At 41.6% G+C, this 16813-nt stretch overlaps 1 pseudogene; it reads right to left on the bottom strand.

The window, feature by feature from the left end:
- Nucleotides 1–6045: 6045 nt before the first annotated feature.
- Nucleotides 6046–14353, bottom strand: LOC135549231 (out at first protein homolog; annotated as a pseudogene).
- Nucleotides 14354–16813: the final 2460 nt, after the last annotated feature.

Below are 16813 nucleotides of genomic sequence, written 5' to 3'. Positions count from 1 at the left end.
CCTATCCAGTCTCGTTTTTTTTTTGCATAAAACAACAATGGGTTGACTGCGAACTTAGAAAAGTTGCTTTTCAGTGTATGTGTTTGTATAAAGAGATGAATAAGCGGACAGCATGTTGCGATAATAACTTAGCATCAAATCAGGACAATTTGTGTAGAGAATAATAAGCTTTACATCATAGTTATTTGTTACTGTGGAACAAGATTGAAATCTACCATTGGGCAGACAAAATGGGCAGACTTCCAAAATGGGGACAATACATTATAGTACCTTTCATGAATCAGCTTTATTAAATAATCAATACATTTATATTTCATTATTTGTAAATATTTATAAACATGTGCATTTACAAGCGTTACAATTCATAAGCATGTATAACATTTTATTAATGTATAAACCATGATGACAGGTTTGGTTCAAGTGTATTCTCATCTGTTTCTATTCACTACAAAATATTGTGCTAGCATGTTTTGAGATGCAACAACCTCAGGTCTGTCTGCCTGAATGACATCAAAACATAAAGAAAAGATGATGCAACAACCATAGGTCTGTCTGCCTGAATGACATCTAAGCATAAAGAAAAGAAGGCATGGGACACAAAGACCTTTATGCAAATGAAGTTGATCAAACTTAAGACACATAAAGATAAGATTTATGTCCAGAAGGAGAATGGCACAGATGACTGAGTAAACAGCTGATTACTCCTCTCTTTGGTTGGCTTGTTGAAACAGCATCTTCAACTGTCTTTCATGCCATTGGATACGCTCCTTCACACTTTGTTCCTACAGAAAGACAAACACACACATGCGTATGCACATACCATAGGTGAATTTACCATATATGGTAAATTCCAAAATAAAATAAATAAATAAATAAAAGACTATTTCGGCACACCCAATAATTACGATTGAAAAGTAAAACCGTGAGTCTATGATAGAAAGACAAGTGATGCAAAAAGTATTATTTAGGCTAATATATTATTGTTGTCCACATCAAGTTCATAGACACTGATCAAACAACAATATTGTTAGGAAACAGGAAGTAAGTTTTTAGGGCACAGGTAGACAGTATGCAACATGCAACAATTTCAGCGATTTTACCGAGTTACAGTTGATATAAGGAAATCATCAATTTAAATAAATTCATTAGCCCTAATCTATGGATTTCACATGACTGGGAAGGGGCACTGCCATGGGTGGGCCTGGGAGAGCATAGGCCCACCCACTGGGGAGGGGAAGAAATTTGTTTTTCTATATGTTCACCACAAAATGTAAATCTGGTCAAATGGTGCTTTTCATTAGCTGTCCGGGTGGCTGGTAGCAGACGATCCCGCACGTGATGAAGCTGGATGTGGAAGTCCTGGAGGCAAGCACTAGGCAGAATAAATTATTGGTTTCCTCAGTGCCTATTTGGTCCAGTTTTCACAGCCACTGACCATGCCACACATAGGTCAGAGTCGACATGGGTTTGAATTCAGCCCACTGCCCTTTGACTCACAGATGTCTATTTTTGATGCATTAATTTTATGTGGTTACAGGGCTAAAACAGAAACAACTCAAAGGTTTACAGTTTAGGCATTAATTACAAGTGGTTAAGGTTAGGGCTATAGTTTGGGGAAAATAATAAAAAACGACTTGCCTACAGTATGTATCATCAGTATTCTTCCTAGTTTTCTCAGTTCTTGTCTAAGCAGCGCGCTCCGGCTCCAGTGACCAGATGGGGCTACAAAAACTACAATTTTCATGTCCTGCTTATGGGTGACACTTTTGGGTGTCATGGACAATGTACGGAGTAAAAAGTCCAATATTTTCAAGGTAAAGGTAAAGGTAGTCAAATATAATAATAGTAAAGTAAAGTACATGTACCCCCAAAAAACGACCTAAGTAGTTTTACACCACTGGCGCAGCCATGGGTGGGCCAGGGAGTGCACTTGGGAGCCCGACCCACCCACTGAGGAGCCAGGCCCAGCCAATCAGAATTAGTTTTCCCCCACAAAATGACTTCTATATGTGGACCACGAAATGTGGTTGTAGGCAAATCTGGTCAAATGGTGTTTTTAATCAAACTGCTAGATATTAAATGTTTGTTTAAGTCAGTTTAACAGCATAGTTTATATTTAACTGAGCTACAGGCTAAAGCTATTATATAGCTGTTAACTCTCCGAAATGTATTTAGTCAGGCAACCTTCAGTCCAGTCATCACCAGAGGGCAGTCAAACTCCACAATGGATGTTTGTGCATTATATGGATGGAACATACAGGTAACTGCCAAAATAAAGGAAAAGCCAACATAAAGTGTCTCAATAGGGTGTTGGACCACCATGAGCCACCAGAACAGCTTCAATGCGCCTTGGCATAGATTCTATGTGTCTGGAACTCTATTGGAGGGATGCAACACCATTCTTCCAAAACAAACTCCATAATTTGGTGTTTTGTTGATGGCGGTAGAAAACACTATGTCTCAGACACCGCTCGAGAATCTACCATAAGTGTTCAATTGTGTTGGTGACTGAGACACACATTAGACTACTATTTTAAAGTCACTGAGATCTCTTCATCTAGCCATGGTATTTTTATACATGACCTTAAGAATGATGGGAGGTTTTAATTGCTTATTTAACTCAGGAACCCCAAATGTGTGGAAGCACCAGCATCTTCACCATGAAGAAAAGATGGAAGACGGGGAGTGTTTTCCAAAGCATGGTTTTAGGCGCATTATGATGTTTATATACCCACACATCTAATGAGCTTGGCAATATGATGCCCGATAGAAGAAGCATTAGTATGAAGACAATTTAGGATTTTAATTTGTCAAAGTTAGACACTCTTGTAGAAAACATTGTGAGCTTCAACTGCTAGATGGACTATAATTAGCATAATGTAATAATAACATGTGGAACAGCAATATCCAGCACAAGCTTAATCACTGGCACTTCGGACATATAAGGACGACAGTCCACTAGTTTCTTTCTTCAGTCTATCACGAGATGATAAACCTGAGAAAATATTGTTGATCAAAGAGGGATAAAAAAGGCTTAAAAAGAACTGGATGTGAAAGGTTCCCACATGTAAGCTGCCTGATGAATATCTCATACCACCACGAATATGAGAGAACAGTACTCACAGTTCATCTGTGAACTCTACTTTATTCCTTATACCTAGAATATAAGCACGACTTAAGTCAGTTTCTGCATTTGAAGTTGCAAGGCAAAGATTAGGCTACATGCTGATGCATTTGACAGCAATGGCAAAAGCCTCCCAGCCAGACAAATATTGGTCCCTACACTCAGAAAAAAAGGTGCTATCTAGAACCTAAAATAGTTATTTGGCTGTCCCCATAGCAGTACCTTTTGAAGAACCCTTTTCTGTTCCAAATAGAAACCTTTTGGGGTTCCATGTACCTGGAACTAAAAAGTGTTCTGCTATGGGGACAGTCGAAGAGAGTATAGTTCAAGGTAAAAATGTGTGGATATTGGTTACACACTGGATTGTTTCAATGTCCTAGTTATTTTAACAGAATATCCCTAAATTAAATTAAAACTGCATCAGTTAAGTAAAAACAAATTGTTATATAAAAAGAGTGTCTGTTTTCTCGGAGCAGATCCACCATTCACAGTCTCACCCTTAGGTGGCACTGAACAGCACTTTAACAGATGGCACCAAGTCAAAACAGAGACAGTAGAGAAAACGAGACACCCCACTCCCTCATTTTTTCGGGTCAGGTGTGGCTACTCTACTTATTGCCCCTGACCCGCAGGGGGGGGTGCCCCAGAGGAGAGACATCTCACTGGCAAAAATGTTCTGGTCGGGCGGGTGGGGAGAGCGAGGAGAGGACAACAAGTAGACCAGAACCACTGGCTTCAGGCAGGAAAGCATGCTCACGGGAGAGAGGGAACACACACTTACACAGACTGGAACCTTGACCATTATTTTCCAATGGTAAACTGCCTCAGTAAGACATGTTAATTTATCCACCATCTTTGGTCAAAACATTCATCCATGCTAGCATTGGCACTTTCTTCTAGGTTGGGTGATATAAAATCTCATATTGTTGATTTCCCCTTGTTAAATCTCATGGTAAGCTACTCAAGAATCAAGTCACGGGTATACAATAATATCATAAAATTTCCCAACCCCACTCTCTTTGTTCCCGTTAGGCTCCTGTATAGCTGTACGATTAAAGTACATGCTCTACTGTCTGGTTGAATCCAAACACCTTGGTGGTAAGTCAAGAGACACTCCTCTGTCCCACAACAAGAAATTGTGTAAATTAAAAATGTCTAACTTCACGGTTAGACTTATGTCGGGCAATATGCAGGTCTGTTCCTTCACTCTAAGGCCACATACAGTTGAAGTTGGAAGTTTACATACACTACGGTTGGAGTCATTAAAACTAGTTTTTAAACCACTCCATAAATTTCTTGTAAACAAACTATAGTTTTGGCAAGTTGTTTAGGACATCTACTTTGTGCAAGACACAAGTAATTTTTCCAACAATTGTTTACAGACAGATTATTTCACTTATAATTCACTGAATCACAATTCCAGTGGGTCAGAGGTTTACATTCACTAAGTTGACTGTGCCTTTAAACAGCTTGGAAAATTCCCAAAAATGATGTCATGGCTTTAGAAGCTTCTGATAAGCTTATGGACATCATTTGAGTCAATTGGAAGTGTACCTGTGGATGTATTTCAAGGCCTACCTTCAAACTCAGTGCCTCTTTGATTGACATCATGGGAAAATCAAAAGATATTACCTAAGAATTGTAGACCTCCACAAGTCTGGTTCATCCTTGGGAGCAATTTCCAAAGGCCTGAAGATACCATGGTCATCTGTACAAACAATAGTACGCCAGTATAAACACCATGGGACCACGCAGCCATCATACCGTGTTCTGTCTCCTACAGATGAACGTACTTTGGTGCGAAAAGTGCAAATCAATCCCAGAACAACAGCAAAGGACCTTGTGAAGATGCTGGAGGAAACAGGTACAAGTATCTACTGTATATCCACAGCAAAATGAGTCCTATCTCGACATAACCTGAAAGGTCGCTCAGCAAGGAAGAAGCCAATGCTCCAAAATCGCCATAAAAAAGGCAGACTACGGTTTGCAACTGCACATGGGGACAAAGATCGTACTTTTTGGAGATATGTCCTCTGGTCTGATGAAAAAAATTTTGAATTGTTAGGCCATAATGACCGTCGTTATGTTTAGAGGAAAAATGGGGAGGCTTGCAAGCCGAGGAACACCATCCCAACCGTGAAGTACGGGGGTGGCAGCATCATGTTGTGGGGTTTCTTTGCTACAGGAGGGACTGGTGCACTTCACAAAATAGATGGCATCATGAGGGAGGACAATTATGTTAATATATTGAAGCAACATCTCAAGACATCAGTCAGGAACTTAAAGCTTGGTCGCAAAAGGGTCTTCCAAATGGACAATGACCCCAAGCATACTTCTAAAGTTGTGGCAAAATGGGTTAAGGACAACAAAGTTAAGGTATTGGAGTGGCCTTCACAAAGCCCTGACCTCAATCCTATAGAACATTTGTGGCCAGAACTGAAAAAGCGTGCGCAAGCATGGAGGCCTACAAACCTGACTCAGTTACACCAGCTCTGTCAGGAGGAATGGGCCAAAATTCACCCAACTTATTGTGGGAAACTCGTGGAAGGCTACCCGAAACGTTTGACCCAAGTTAAACAATTTAAATGCAATGCTACCAAATACTAATTGAGTGTATGTACACATGTGACCCATTGGAATGTGATGAAAGAAATAAAATCTGAAATAAATCATTCTCTCCACTATTATTCTGTATTTTAACATTCTTAAAATAAAGTGGTGATCCTAACAGACCTAAGACTGGGAATCTTTACAAGAATGAAATGTCAGGAATTCTGAAAAACTGAGTTGAAATGTATTTGGCTAAGGTGTATGTAAACTTCCAACTTCAACTGTACGTGAATTCCCTGACTTGCTCAGTCAAGACATGTAATGTAGGCTAAATGCCTTCTAGGAAAGAACCAGGAGCCAAACAAGCTGCTTTATGTCTCCTCGTCCCATGGGCAGAGCTTTCTATGGGGGACGTAGTAGTCGAAGCGGTAGCCCTTGCTGTAGCTCCTGATGCAACACTTATAGGGGTTGGCCCTTCCAGCCACGTCCAACCGGCTGCGGCAGTATTTGAGCAGGCAGGGGAGCCACTCCAGATGCAGGCAATAACTGCAGACACAGGGCTGTCACAGATCCAGAGTGGACGGGCATCGCTGCAGACCAGGGGCGTCTGCTGTTTGGGGCAGGGGCTCAAATTCAATGGCCTCTATTCCCGGAGAGAGAGAGAGATTTTAAATTGTGACTTTCCATAAAGGAATGTCTGTTGAAATGTATTGCAACGAACTCTATGGCTGTGCAGACATACATCCAAAAGCATAGGGAACCTTATGCAACACAATGGAAATGAAAGCTATGATAGATAGAATGAAGAGGTTCTTTTCTTTAAACACCCAAACACTTATAGAGCATCTGAATGGAAGCCAAACTTACCTTTATCCAGCCAATGCTTGGTGTCGACTGTCTGGGTATAAAACCCCTCGTGTGCCTCCTTACACACGTTGTGGATGAGTGTGTTGAGGTGCCCTGCACGACTCATGTACACCACCATGTCCATGTGGAGGTGTTCCACCCCATACCTCTCCTCTGCCCTGCGGACCAAGTTGGGGTTCCTCTGTAGAATCCCAACACAGAACAGCTCCATATTATAAAGAAGGACTAGTAGTGCTAGTGTAATACATTGACCAATGGAAGTAAGCTCCACGACCTTTATGATAGAGTTCAAACAGATTGGTGGTAAATGTAAAAAAGAAAGAAAGAAAAATGTACAATTCAAATAACATTGTGCAGTAAGGAACATTTGAATGGCCTACTACAATTACATTTTTACATGATGGGTTGGTAGTCCTCGACGAAGAAACATGCTCAACGAAGATACTTTATTGAAAGTCCAGGATGAGGCTTAATCTGTGTCAGCGAAACTAGCCCAACAGATGTCGGATCTTTATTTGACCCCTTTCGTTGCAGGAGGAAATTAGTCCTGCACCCGGAGGATTTGAATATATATAAAGAAATATTTAGATTCGGCGCCAAGGGTCAACTGGAAGCGATGTTTGTATTGAATGCACATGTAGCCGATGTGAAATGGCTAGCTAGTTAGCAGTGGTGCGAGCTAGTGGAGTTTCAATCGGTGACGTCACTTGCTCTGAGACCTTGAAGTAGTGGTTCCCCTTGCTCTGCAAACCAGGGACGCTCTGCACACTTGTGGAGCGATAGGTAACGATGCTTCAAGGGTGACTGTGGATGTGTGCAGAGCGTCCCTGGTTCGAGCCCAGGTCAGGGCGAGGGGACAGATTAAAGTTATACTGTTACACACACCGTACCTACTTTATACCTTATGAAGGCTATAGCACATCTCATATTAATTCTTATCTGGATTATTATACATTTACATATTTGTATTTTTCATTCTGTATTTTTTTTTAATCAATTGTTTTATGATTTGTTGAAGGCAAGCACTAGGCAAAATAAATGTTTGGTTTCCTCAGTGCCTATGTGGTCCAGTGTTTGAAGCCACTGACCCCGCCACACATATGTCAGAGTCGTCATGAGTTTGAATCCGGCCCACTGCACTTTGACTCATGGATGTCTATTTTCGACACATTCATTCCACATGGTTACACGACTAATTCCATGTGGTTACAAGGTTAAAACCGAAACAACTTAAAGTTTAGACGTTAATTCCGATTGGTTAAGGTTAGGGCTATGGTTTAAGGAAAATAATTCAAACGACTCGCCTATGCATCATCAGTATTCTTCCTAGTGTTCTCAGTGCTTGTCTAAGCAGCACACTGCGGCTCCACAAATTAGTTCCATTTATTTCAATGTTTTCAAGAAGTAAAATGAATAGTCTGATCATTTACACATCAAAGAAAAGTATCTGAGCTCAACGAGATTGTCTATGGATAGGCTCAAATGCATAAACATCTTGACAGCTTTACGAAATGAAATATTAAAGACACATTATACAAGCTTTCAATCCACACCAAAGACCAGAACTATATTGACAAATTATACATAGCCTAACTATAAAACGTGAACATTGTTTAACAAGGCAACTCTATGGCAATTACCTGACACTTTGTATGAATGGAAACTACCATTGGTGTAGCCTACTGTTATTATTTTATTAGTTTCCTATGCATGTTATTCAAAAGTGTCTAGTATGGTCATTTTTTATCAAGATATTTGAAATGTGTAACTAAATCAAGTCAATCGGGGGGGATTGAGTTATTTGTGCCAGAAGGGCGTGGGCCGAATCGAATCAACAGCGATACGGAAGGCCTATATGTGTGATCTGAAGGCAGCGGCCCTAACCGCTAAATGTAAACAAAATGTTTACCTTAGGATACACTGGACACTTGCATGTCATAGCCTAGTGTTGCCTGGTGTTGCCAATATCTATCTTGTGTTATTAAGCTATATAAAACAACAGTTGTTGATGTGTATGGCTGCATTTCAGATACATTTTTGTACATTTGAATGTTGCAGTAATAGGACTTAGGCCTAGCGTTTGAGCAATCGAGAGAGACAATTATTTGCCCTGATTCCAAAGACTCACGAGGTGCATTCGAATTTCCTGATGCAGCAGGGAAATTGTCTGCGACAAAAGAAGGATCAAGTTAAGATCTGACATCTGTATAACATGTTATTGTGACACAATGTCTCTTATAATAACACCATTGGTACTATTCCTCCACATCCAAAACCTGTCTCTTGTTACCTCCTATACCCGATATGGGAATGATGGCCCAGATTATGAGGGAAGGTGGTGGTTTGTTACAGCAGCTCACCTGTCTGAGGCGGGCCATGGACTCAGTGGGGGTGATCTGGTGGTGATTGAGCCGTGAGATGAAGCACAGCACCTAGTATTGGTTCTGGCCACGCTCTAGCTCCCCCAGGTTCAGAGCTCTCCCAATCCTCACATCCTGAAAAAAAGAGATGAGATAAATATGAAATGTAAACCGGATATTGTATACATTCACTGGTTGTTACAATGCTTGTTACTTATGTGAAAGTATCCCCTAAGATCAAACTTTGCATTGCTATTGTTCTCAGCTAAATCCATTTCAACAGAAACATCACAAAGGTGTGGTGTAAGGGCACCTTCATGTAAAAGTGCTGCCAAAACTCCACTAGGTGTGTGGCATAAGGATAGTCCATAACTTACTACTATATCAAGTGTTATGTCTGTTATGAGGGCTGACCTGACCTGACCTGCCCTGACCTTCACTGGCACCATGAGACCTGAATCCTACCCTAGTACCCTCATCCGTCCCAATGCTCCTCTGACTTCATTTCCATCTCAATGGCTATCCCAACTGTTACAAAAAAAAACAGTAGAACTCAAAGCCGAGGCAAACATTTCAGTCGACTGAGCAGACAAAGGGAAGACTAGGTTATCTGAACAAGGAACAAGTCCTTTTCTTCTCTTTGTTTACCAGGCCCATTGGGTGTCATGCCCTGACCAAGGGCGTGACTATGGGGTGTTCTAGTTCTATATTTCTATGTTGGTGTTTTGCATGGTTCCCAATTAGGGGCAGCTGGTAATCTTTGCCTCTGATTGGGGATCATATTTAGGTTCATATTTAGGGATCAAATTTTTCACACCTGTGTTTGTGGGATATTGTTTTGTGTTTGTGCATGTGCACCACTACTTTCACGTTTCGTTTTTTTAAAAAGTTTCACCGAAATAAATATGTAGAACTATACACACGCTCTTTTCAACGAGCGTGACATTGGGTTGACTTCCCTCTGAGTCAACCAAGTACCATGACTCAAACAACACTCCGGTTGGTCCTTAAGGTGGAGATGCAGATAATGGGAAACTGTGGAGTGCTTGAGTTAAAAAAGACAAGGAGGAGGGGGACTCTTGTTTCCCCCACTGTGAAGGCAGAACCTCCAGAGAAGCAGATGTATGGGGTACACAGAGTGGGGGAGGGAATGGGAACATTCCAGTTGGGCAGGCCTCAAACAACTGGACACAGGTTGTTCACTGTCCAGTGAAAAAATAAATATGTCTTGAAATCAAATCAGAGTTTATCACGTGCGCTGAATACAACAGGTGTAGACCTTACAGTGAAATGCTTACTTACAGGCTCTAATCAATAGTGCAAAAAAAGGTATTAGGTGAACAATAGGTAAGTAAAGAAATAAATCCACAGTAAAAAGACAGGCTATATACAGTAGCGAGGCTGTAAAAGTAGCGAGGTTACATACAGACACCGGTTAGTCTGGCTGATTGATGTAGTATGTACATGTAGATATGGTTAAAGTGACTATGCATATATGATGAAAAGAGAGTAGCAGTAGCTTAAAAGAGGGGTTGGCGGGTGGTGGGTGGTGGGACACAATGCCCAGTTAGCCAATGTGCGGGAGCACTGGTTGGTCGGCCCAATTGAGGTAGTATGTACATGAATTTATAGTTAAAGTGACTATTTATATATGATAAACAGAGAGTAGCAGCAGCGTAAAAAGAGGGGTTAGGGAGACACACAATGCAAATAGTCTTATGGTTGTTGTCTAGGCCTTTTTGTCCTAGACTTGCCACTCCGGTACCGCTTGCCATGTGGTAGTAGAGAACAGGCTATGACTGGGGTGGCTGGGGTCTTTGACATTTTTTGGGGCCTTCCTCTGAAAACGTTTGGTGTAGAGGTCCTGGATGGCAGGCAGCTTAGCCCCAGTGATGCACTGGGCCGTACGCACTACCCTCTGTAGTGCCTTGCGGTCAGAGGCCGAGCAATTGCCGTTCCAGGCAGTGATGCAACCAGTCAGGATGCTCTCGATGTTGCAGCTGTAGAACCTTTTGTGGATCTCAGGACCCATACCAAATCTTTTTAGTTTACTGAGGGGAAATAGGCTTTGTCGTGCCCTCTTCACGACTGTCTTGATGTGTTTGGATCATTCTAGTTTGTTGTTGATGTGGACACCAAGGAACTTGAAGTTCTCAACATGCTCCACTACAGCCCCGTCGATGAGAATGGGGGTTTGCTCGGTCCTCCTTTTCCTGTAGCCCACAATCATCTCCTAAGTCTTGGTTACGTTGAGGGATAGGTTGTTATTCTGGCACCACCCGGCCAGGTCTCTGACCTCCTCCCTAGCGGCTGTCTCGTCGTTGTTGGTGATCAGGCCTACCACTGTTGTGTTGTCTGCAAACTTAATGATGGTGTTGGAGTCATGCCTGGTCATGCAGTCGTGGGTAAACAGGGAGTACAGGAGGGGACTGAGCACGCACCCCTGGGGAGCTCCAGTGTTGAGGATCAGCGTGGCAGATATGTTGCTACCTACCCTCACCACCTGGGGGTGGCCCGTCAGGAAGTCCAGGATCCAGTTGCAGAGGGAGGTGTTTAGTCTCAGGACCCTTAGCTTAGTGATGAGCTTTGAGGGTACTATGGTGTTGAACGCTGAGCTGTAGTCAATGAATAGCATTATCACTTAAATGTTCCTTTTGTCCAGGTGGGAAAGGGCATTGTGGAGTGCAATAGAGATTGCATCATCTGTGGATCTGTTTGGGCGGTATGAAAATGCCCGGATCACACGTCCTGGTAATCCGCCTGGCCTCGCAGCCTTGTGTATGTTGACCTGTTTAAAGGTCTTACTCACGTCGACTACGGAGAGTGTGATCACACAGTCGTCAGGAACAGCTGATGCTCTCATGCATGCCTCAGTATTGCGTGCATCGAAGCGAGCATAGAAGTGATTTAGCTCACCTGGTAGGCTTGTGTCACTGGGCAGCTCGTGTCTGTGCTTCCCTTTGTAGTCTGTAATATTTTGCAAGCCCTGCCACATCCGACGAGCGTCAGAGACGGTGTAGTATGATTCAATCTTAGCCCTGTATTGATGCTTTGCCTGTTTGATGGTTTGTCGCAGGGCATAGCAGGATTTCTTGTAAGCTTCCAGGTTAGAGTCCCGCACCTTGAAAGCGGCAGCTCTACCCTTTAGCTCAGTGCGAATGTTGCCTATAATCCATAGCATCTGGTTGGGGTATGTACGTACAGTCACTGTGGGGACGACGTCCTCGATGCACTTATTGATAAAGCCAGTGACTGATGTGGTGTATTCCTCAATGCCATCGGAAGAATCCCGGAACATGTTCCAGTCTGTGATAGCAAATGTCATGGTATTGACATTAAGGTCTGAAAGGCAGGAGAATTTTCGGTTGCCAAAAACTGTAATCACCTTTTTATAAGCAGACATAGGGGGAGGAACCAGAAACAAACAACGAAGACGCAAATTGGACTTGAAAAATAATCCCACAATGCATCTGTAATTTTCAACCATTGGTAAATATTGGATTATCTGAAGCATGCACAGTGCAGTTACTTCTTGCATAATATTGATGTTATTTTTTAGTTAGACTCTTTCCCCTTTCTTTACCTCCATGACACACCATAGGAAGATAAATAACCCCTTCCTTTTATGCAACGCACCTTTTCAAGAGTTGCCTTTACAAGATGAACTGGCTCTCCTGTCTGTACAGTTACTCCAGTCTGGCAGCTTGCCATCAGACCAATTCCAACTTTCCAGAAATCTGCGAAATTCCGACAGGAGTAGACCTGAAGCACATGTATGGAGGGAGGGCTGCCATCTAAATTGACTTGATCCAGACAGAAGAAAATATGTGCTGCTCCCCTGCAGCGTGTGCCTGTTAACTGTAACCAGAAAAGCCCACTGGGACTTTAAGACAGTTTTTCAACAGTCTGAGTAGAGCCAATGGGGGACAACAGTTTTATGACTTCTTGATTGCTCTTCACGTCAATACGATTTTAAATGTGTGTAATGTCAGGATATCCTGGGCCACTGAAGGGAGTTCCTTAGCCAGGGTAATATCAAATGCCTGCTCAATCAGGGATAGTTCACCACATATCCTTGTTGAAAAACACCTGTAGTCCCCAGTATCTATGCTGCAACAGCCTATGTGCCAGGGGGCTAGGGTGAGTCTGTCCTATCTGGTGTGATGTGTGATCTCAGATTCCCCTGTTCTATCTGGTGTCCTGTGTGATCTTAGGCATGCTCCCTTGAATGCTCCTGGGTGTCTCTCTCTCTGTCTCCCCTACGACCATGCCTCGGCGCCACCTGGCCTGACGGCTCCTGGCTGTCCCTGTCCCCAGTCCAACCGGTTGTGCCGCCGATCCAGTTCTGCTGTTTTTTGTGCGGCTATGGAAAACCTTGTTCCCGGACCTGCTGTTTCTGGCCTGATGACTCCTGTCTGTCAATTATGGAACACTGACATTTTTCACTGGATGTGGTACTTTGTCCTGAACATGCTGTTTCGACTTTCTCTCTCTCTCTCTGACCTGCTGTCTCGACCTCTCAATGCTCACCTATGAAAAGCCAACTGATATTTACTCCTACGATGTTAAACTGTGGCACCCTCTATAACCACTGTGGTTATTATTTAACCCTGCTGGTCATCTATGAATGTTTAAATGCCTTGAAGAACGATCTGGCCTAAATGGCCGTACTCTTATAATCTTCATCTGGCACAGCCAGAAGAGGACTGGTTCTTCTCTAGGTTTTTGGTAGGTTCCCGCCTTTCTAGGGAGTTTTTCCTAGCCACTGTGTTTGTACATCTGCATTGCTTGCTCTTTAGGGTTTTAGGTTGGGTATCTGTATAGCACTTTGTGACAACTGCTATCATAAAACAGGCTTTATTAAATACATTTGATTGTAATAATGGTCAATCCTAAAACAAAATTATGCCTCTATGTTAACAGACAATAACAATTAGGATAGAATTTCAAGTCTGTCCAAGAGAACTGTTTTTCTTAGCTATTTCATGTGAAAATATTTGTCTTTATACATACTGTATGCAATAAAGCAGCATATAGATAAATATATATAGGTCTATAGAAAATGGATATGCAATTATAATATAATTTCCAGGGTATATATATATAATAGTAATGTAATAGTGTATGTGTTGTTGTTCATTGGTAGTAACATAATATGCAGCATATTACAGTTTTTTGAAACTGTTGGAAATATTTACATTTCAAAATATTGCGTTCCCTCACCCGTTTGAAATCAAATACTGCAGTAATATGAGTACCATCTCCTTGCTTGAACTCGACTGTTATGGAATCCTTCTCGCTGTCTGCTACCAAAATCTCCTCTGCAATTTGTCCATCACTTAAACGCACTCGTATTTTTAATTCTGAACAAATCCCAAGCGACCCATAAGGATTTACCACTATTAAGAGAAATCAGAACTGGTGCCACTGCCGATATCTCCCTCGCATACATTCCCAAACTCATTGAAAATGTGAAGTTTAACTATTTAAAAAAATCTGTCGACTACCATAGGTGTAAATAATCGTGAAATCGGTCGCAAATTTTTTCAAGTAAACGAAAAGTTCCGAACCGAAAAGGCTGCAATGAAGTTCAATCTATGATCCACAGATTGAAATCACTGTTATGAAATCTCTGCAAAGGTGGATGGGCTACCATTATGTAGCCAATCTAGTACGTTCTATATTATGATACATTGTAGCGTTTCTGAAGTATCTGTGAAGATAAAGTTGTTGCGCATAATCTTGGTTGATGAAAAGTTGAGGTCCTCTTTTGAGTTTACGATCCCGTCCCTGTCACGACTTCACCGACGAAGCAGTGATTGCTACTGCGCTCAGTGAGTTGTTTGCCTGACGACTCAAACTGAATTCTTCCACTGCTTATTCGTTAGCTACAAGAGAAAGGTCCGTGCTGTCCAGAATCCAATTGGGACATCCCTACTCCATTGAAGCAGCATTTGAAATGGTTGAGGTTAGGGTTAGGTAAGGGTTATGGTTAAACTTAGGGTATGGGTTAAGGTTCGGGTTTAGGATAGGGACGTCCCAAGGACCCTGGATAGCACGTATCATACAAGAAACATTCGTGGGCGTGACGTTTGGTGGGAGCAATGTGTTTGCGCAGCCAAGCAAGTGCGCTGTAAGTATATAGGTGACAATTGCAGGCTCCCAAAACTTAAAGAAATATAATTCCACAAACAATTCTCCCCGAGAGGCGACAAGGACACGATCTGTTACAGAACAAATTAACTAACAGATCCAATAGAATAGTTTGCACAATAATACATTTCCGTAAATCCATCAATCATGGGCGTGCTGAAAGTATTATATTCTATTCTAATCAAATACCCCAATTAATGATCTGTTCTTAGACCAAATTGCCCAATTGTTATCCTAAGTGTAGGGAAAGTAAGTATGGAAATGACCAAACCTTTCTAGGACACAGATCATGCCAAGCAAAGGAGAGGTCAACTTAAATCTGCCCCCTCTCAAAAAAAAAAAAATTGTTATGATTTGGTAAGACATGTTTTGTAATTACAGTGTTATTACACATGTTTAACAGCAACTTAATGTAAACTGAGCTTGAGGAAATCAGCTGCCTCAACCCGGTATCGAACCAGGATCTGTAGTGATGCCGCTAGCACTGCGATGCACTCGGGAGGCCCTGAAAGTCATTCTTTTGAATAGTCATTTCACAGGCTTTTTCACCTCACCTGCAAATTCTTTGTAAACCATATTTTACTTTTTCACTGCCTGTATTTCACCTCTTACGATTTGTGCAAAAAATTTAAAAAAACGAATTAGAATCTATAGCGCAGCTTGAAGTGATACAGTCTACTGTGTGCTCAACCCACATCTGTTCTCTCTCCATCTGCCCTCTTTTGTCACTTTCTATGTGTCTTGTCTGTTGCATCTCAGGTTCTTGTTTGATACTCTCTCCTTTGTCTATCCTCTTCTGTTATGGCCTGTTTTGTTCTTCTGGTGTCTCATCATATCCTATTCTTCTGTTGCTGTCTCTGTGTCGTCTGGTGTGTTTCTTAAGTTTTGCAATCCAAAATGGTCAAGGCGATACTGGGTTAGCATACATTTTTTGGGGGGCCTGTGTCTGGGCCCCTTAAATCATCCTTTCTCTTAACATTTGCCCCTGGCTGCTGCTGTTCTAAGTGCTCCACTGGCTAGTTAGGGACCATCAATTTAAATGTAACAATGTAAATTAGACAATATTTATACTGTAGTCAATGTTGATTGTAGAATACATGTTTGACTCATTTCGATGCAACATAGGCAGGTAACAACACAACTCCAAACATGACAAATAAGAAGCTACATAGCCCCTAACCTATATGAATATAAAGAGACATGAACCAAAAAAGTAACTGTTGAATGGAATAAGTTATAAGACCTCTATGATTAATTTCATTTTGTCAGTTCTACAAGCTAATGTGAGATATTTAGCTTACATAACATTTGAGGATACACAACTTCATTACTTAAGTGGACTAAATCAGGGTCACAGAGACTGTTTCCTGATAGACTTAAACAAAAGTACATTGAAACAAAAGTGTACACCTCACACACATGGTTACACATGATACCAAGTCAGATATAGAGTTGAAAATGTATTAAATGTAGAGTTTGAATTCCAATATTACACTTTCTTCACAGTACCAGGCAAAAGTTTGGACACACCTCCTCATTCCATGGTTTAAAAAAAAATATTTTCTACATTGTCTAATAATAGTGAAGATATCAACATTATCAAATTACACATATGGAATCATGGAGTAACCAAAAAAGTGTTAAACAAATCATCCACCCTTTGCCTTGATGACAGCTTTGCACCCTCTTGGCATTCTCTCAACCAGCTTCATGAGGTAATCAGCAGGAATGCATCTCAATTAACAAGTGTGCCTTGTTA

This window comes from Oncorhynchus masou, chromosome 12 (assembly GCF_036934945.1).
Source record: "Oncorhynchus masou masou isolate Uvic2021 chromosome 12, UVic_Omas_1.1, whole genome shotgun sequence".
Lineage (NCBI taxonomy): Eukaryota > Metazoa > Chordata > Actinopteri > Salmoniformes > Salmonidae > Oncorhynchus > Oncorhynchus masou.
This window is presented reverse-complemented; position numbering and strand designations above follow the sequence as displayed.